The sequence below is a fragment of the Lissotriton vulgaris genome, chromosome 6 (assembly GCF_964263255.1).
Source record: "Lissotriton vulgaris chromosome 6, aLisVul1.2, whole genome shotgun sequence".
Classification (NCBI taxonomy): Eukaryota; Metazoa; Chordata; class Amphibia; order Caudata; family Salamandridae; genus Lissotriton; species Lissotriton vulgaris.
This window is the reverse complement of record NC_141694.1, coordinates 40,259,790-40,265,511: the sequence shown is the minus strand read 5'-3', so window position 1 is coordinate 40,265,511 and position 5,722 is coordinate 40,259,790. Positions and strand designations below refer to the sequence as shown.

Here is a 5,722-nt window from a genome sequence, read left to right as displayed (position 1 = left end):
ACAATCGTACACCCTTTGGTTGCCCCACACTATTTACATTAGAGCACCTTCGGCCTGACGATCCATGACCCTTTTGTCAGTATGGTAGTCCCCACGATGGGCCGCCTCGCACGGGTACCATTTGACTCATGATTTTACTAATTTAGCCACCACTCGTTCACAGCGGTTGTCATCTGTCAAATCCCCTTCACACACAGCTTTGTTTAAATCCGACAAGCAAGGTCCCCACCCAGGTTGCACACTGTTTGGCATATAGATGCTTTCCGATTCGGTCACGTACCGCTTAACATGCGACCTGACCACAGTCACGTTGTGTTTTAGTCCCAGTCTTGCTGTGGACACAATAAAGTGTTGGTCTTTTTATCTCCCTTAGGTTTGTGCAGACCGGTCCCTGGCGGCGTTACAAAATTGATGCTATCAACCTCCATGGTCCAGTGAGTTGGCTCTATGGATCTTAGTGAATTCATATGCATTAACGTAGTCCTTTTGTTTTTGAGACACGTTCCACTCGTTTACATACGTTCATTTTATGTTTTCAGAATTTCAACTTTCCTTACTATCTCGCTTGGAGCTTTTTGGCCCACACCCACCATGAAATTTTACACCTGTGATGACTGACAATCACGGTAACCATTTTCTGTCTTTATGTACGAACCACACACGATTTATGTCTTTTTCCATTTACACATTGAATCATATTGACTCTCTGCCCCTCCCTCCTCACAGGTTCCTTGCCCCTTCCTCGTTTGTCCTGATGAAGACCCCAGCCTAAGGTTACACTGTTACCTAGAAATTGAGGGGTCGAAATGTCGACAATCATTTTTTTCTGCCTATGAACCAACCATATTGTTTTATTAACCCAAATGGTTATCGTTGAAGGCTTTTGTTTCAATGTCTTCTAACATTCATGTACTTAGTGTGGTTGAGTTTGTAAACCAACACGTTTTGCAATCATTGTTAGAATTGGGTCTCATTGACCAGTACCATTTCAGTACTTATCCCCAAAACCCACACACCTTCCTTGCACTATTCCCATCCCTCCCTGGGGCACTATTGCTGTTTGGTCATTTGTAAATTATTGAATCAATCCGTGATTTCATTAAATTGTGAACCATATATTGTGTATTGATTCAATGTGATTGATTAACACTGAATCTCAAGTGTCTCTCTCTAACTTCTTTTTCAAATCTTCAATTTGTTTTCTTTGTGCTTCTAAACGGTTCCACACTGGGACCACCTATATCTGTACCAAGGTAATTTGTAGAGCAACCAACTCACCTGGGAGGGTATCCAGTGTGGTGTGGGCCGAGCCAGGGCTGACACTACGTAAACAGCCACGTGATATTCACTCCTCATCTATGGAAGCAGAGCCAGACTGGTTGTAGCGGGCACCGAGCGTTTTCATGGTGGGCCGTAGGGGTGGGGGCCGGTTTTGTGGGCGGGGAGGCAGGTTTTGTCACTGGTATCTGGTTCTGCAATATCGGCCCCTGTAACAAAAGTGGGAGCAGTACTTTTTACTAGCAAAACCCCGCCCCCACTGCCCTGGGAGTGGTCCGAACAGCAATCTGCCAGGGCTGATTGCTGTTCCCAGTCCGACCCTGTATGGAAGATTACGAGGGATCATGAACCAGCGAAAACAGATGCTAGCTCCAAGCTCACCAGTTGCAGGTCTGGTGTCAGATAAAAATTATGCAGTAGGCCTCCTGTCTTCTGTAAAATAATCCTAGGGAATGCCTGAGATGGTTGTCTCACAATAGTGAGCAAAGAATACAAGCTTTAATGACCCTAAAAAGTTGAGGAAAGGAAGCATCTCAAAGCTGGATTGCAAGTCCACCTCTCCCTCGCCTAGTCACATTTATAAAGTTTTTAGCCCAACTCTTCCGTTGCGACGCATTGATGGCCCTCTTTCCCAATACCCAGAGAAGCGTAAGGATGACTCCGCGGCCCGCAATGTCATATCTTTCATACCAGCTATCTCCAGTCGCCCATTGGGAAGAATTGTGTCACACTTGAACACATCTCCAATAAGTCACTGCATATAGAGAAAGCAATGCATAACTCATGGAAGGACCAAAAACCCCAGACAGTTTGCTTCTTCAAAGAAAGGAAGTATGCCTGTCACTGATAGGCCTGCGGAGGCTGCAGTTTCCCCTTAGGTACTAAAAAACCCTGCACTTCAAAACATAAAAACTTGAATTTCAACCTAGTTATTTACTGCGAAATTGAAGCACAGCTAGAGCCGTTTCCAGCTAGCTAAATGTCAAAATCCCAGAGTTCCAATCCAGTGATAAGGCATGCCAGAGTTTTAAATTACGTAAGTTAGCATAATTACATAATAAAATTAATTTTGCAGGGCCTTCGGCTTGTTTGCACTGACAATTAAAGAAACCCTGGCTTTGAAAGTAGCACAAACTAGTTTCTTACATGCACATTCTTTCCTCTTCTGTTTTTCCTTTTCATAAAATAGTCAAAATAATTCTCATTTCATGGAGTTGTTGTCTCATATTGGCTCTATCTGCGTGCCTTAGAAACAAGCCAATCTAAGATGTTCTTGAATATTGCAATATTCAAGTCTGTTTCTGCCAAAGCCATATCTATTCATTTTAAAATGGCGTATTGTTTAGCTTCAATAGTGCAATGTCCTTTTCTGTGATGTGTGCCAGACTTTCTTTGAAAATACCAGAGACCTTCAGACCTTTTGCTTGCTTCCTAGAAGGCAGATTCCTTGACAGTCTGTTTATTTGATTAATGCCAGGACCTTTCCTTGCTTCATACAGAGCAGTGCCCATGTCAAACTAATATCCGATTTTAAAAATAGACTTTTTCTTTTGAACTGAGGATTTCCATGTTAGACTTCCTGCTGATTTATCTCTTTTGTTTGACTTACAAACTAAGTAGATATATCCTTGACCTTAACTGAATTATATTTTGATTATGGCTAATTCCCTTGTGTTATGACTGCTCGCAATTGGTTTATTATAAGCACTATTGGTGCTGATTTTAATCTGAATAACTCTTTTTTGCCTTCTGTAATGATTCTCAATCTTGAATAAACCTTTGTGTTTTTTTACTTTGAATATTGTCCTGCGAAGGTTTTCTTTATTTGCACCAGGGCCACCGTCCTTTGCGACTCACGCGGCCTTGGAGATTAGTCGGTTTTACAGCTGGCCTCCAGTGGACCCTACAGAGTTTTCTGTCCAATAAACTTAAAAATCCAGCCGTGTTTCCTGGTGTATCTATCACAACACTAATAATTTAATTTCAGTGGATTATTTTTGCAAGCCTGCCTTTCTTGTGTTTGCTCTAGTACTGGGCACTTTGCTAAATACACAAAGTTTTTTTTCAGAGAATGGCACCTTTTCCATTCATTTCCGATCCATGCTAAAGATTGATGCTCAGATGTGTGCTTTTAACAATGGGGTATGGTGGGAAGGACTATTTGTCCTTTCTTTATCGCTTTGTTTATAGGTTGTGTTGCCATGACAACGACGATGCTGCTGCTGCTGTTGAGCGCCCTGATTATTGTGATTGTTTCCACCAACATTAGGGTGAACTCATCATGTAGAGAGTATATTCCAGTGCTGTTTTCTAATTCTATTGCTGCCTTTAATCACAGTTGTGTTTACTTCATTGCTTTTGTAAGTGAGAACCTGTGTGGGAGCTTTGCAGATTCACAGAATCAGCTGCTGTCCCTGCAGGTAAGAGCGGGGTGGGTGGGGTGGTGGGGCCAGGTTGGGGGGATATTGATGGACGACGACAGGGGAAAATGAAATAAATAATTAATTTTCCCTCATCATCATCCATCTAAATACAACCCCCCACCCGGCCTCACCGCTCTTACCTGCACGAGCCGCAGCAGCACAGAATGTGTCCAGTACACCAGCGCCTAGGGTGCTCCACTTCAGCGCATTTCTCCTAAATTCTCTGCCCAAATACTTTGCTTTAAAATGTTCACATTGCAACCAGGCTTATTTTGTCCATTCACTTCTTTTTCGGATACACTTTTGACAATATTATTTACACTGAATATCTACACGTTGATTGCGTGTCCATGTTGCCATGATGGCTGGCCCAATACTGACTTCAGATGTGGAATACCTACTGTTAGACCTGGCATCCTTGGCGTGGTTTCCCCTGACTTTTTGAGTCTACCTCCTGTATTTTTTGTATCCTACCCAACAGAGGTTTAACGAGTAGAAACATATTATTTTCTCCTCCTTACTTCCTCTGTCCATGTGCGCTACATTCTGCAGCACACATGGAAAGAGGCATATGCCTCTATGGACTGTTTTTTGAGCAGAAAGGGATCCCCGTACCACAGGCACCCTTGCACCTTGGGGCAATAGTGCCTGCGTTAGCTCTGGGCAACCACAGATGCACCAGCCCATAGAGGAGCTGAACAGCACCATATCTTGGTAAATTTGGTGCTGTTCAACTGTCTGTCGCCCATGCAAAGCAGCTCAACAACTTGCCTTGCTGCTCTGTTTCATGAACTATTAGTAAATATACCCCTTTGTCTGGACTAGTTCTGCTACAGAACAAGGATAAATGAACTAGATTTTGTGGTCACAAAACCTAAGGTTTGATTTTGCAAATAGTAACCTTTGTAATCATCAAAGCACTTTTAACATCTGGCACTTAGTCTATGTCATTATCAGCTTGGTCTGTGCCTCTTGGCTCTCTAACAAGTCTCCTAGCAGTTTTATAATTGCTATGTGGAGTGATTAATGTTTAATTACTAAAAATAAAATGAAATTCAGGTGCCTACATTTTGTTTAAGGAGCCGCCACCCATTTCCAGCACTCTACAACCCACGATTGGTACGAGTCTACTCCACGCTTCCTTCAAATGCGCCCTGCAGAACCTTGCTGTTCTCTTGGCGAGCCTTGCTGCTACATGCTCTTCCTACTGCACCTTTTCAGTTTATTCATGCAGATCTGCATTTCTTTTTTCCTTCACTTTCTCCATTCATTCCTTCTTCGATAATGTCACCATCTTTCTTGCTCACTCCTCCCTTCTCTTCATTCCTTGACTTTCATCTTCTCTTTACTTTCTTTCTGTTTCTTCATTTCCCTTCTATTCTCTGCTTCCCTTTCATACTTGTATGCTTCACTCTCTCTTTTTGTTCTCTCCAATTGTTTTTGTACCTACAATTGCTTCTCTTTTTATTCTCCTTGCAATCCTTCTCTTTTCCACTTCTTTCACTTTTCTGTTCTCTCCCTCCTCTCCCTTCTCTTCCGCCATTGTTTCTTCTCCATCCTTATTTCCATGCTGTCAAGTCGTCTGGTTCCAAAACCGGAAGACTAAGGGACCTATTTATATTTATACTCCGACTGGCTCCAGGAACCCGCTGTCCAGCATCCCACTGTTAGTTGAGCTCTGTTTTGGGTCCAGATTTCAGCATGCCCTGCAGACAACTTATCCTCAACCACATTTTTCTCCCTAAAATGTTCTAAGTGTGTAGGCAAACTGTCCACTGGGATGAACCTGGTCTCTATATACAACTGGCAATCCATTACATTCGACCTTAATTTTTTGTCTTTGATTGATCTAGCACGACCAGATAACCATGGTTGGTGCTTTTTGCTTTCTGGGGCTATTCTTATTTCAAACTTCAAAAATTCATATCTCTGGTTCTAGTTACTTAGGGCCAGATGTAGGTAAATCACATTTACCGATTTTGAAATACCGAATTTTACCGATTCGGTATTTCAAAATCGGT

The 5,722-nt window shown here is 42.5% G+C and overlaps 1 long non-coding RNA gene across 1 annotated transcript; it reads left to right on the top strand.

The window, feature by feature from the left end:
* The first annotated feature begins 373 nt into the window (after positions 1-373).
* On the top strand, positions 374-883 carry LOC147706761 (uncharacterized). The gene is made up of 3 exons (XR_015296424.1): positions 374-434; positions 540-626; positions 727-883. It is a non-coding gene; the product is annotated as an uncharacterized LOC147706761 (long non-coding RNA).
* Positions 884-5,722: the final 4,839 nt, after the last annotated feature.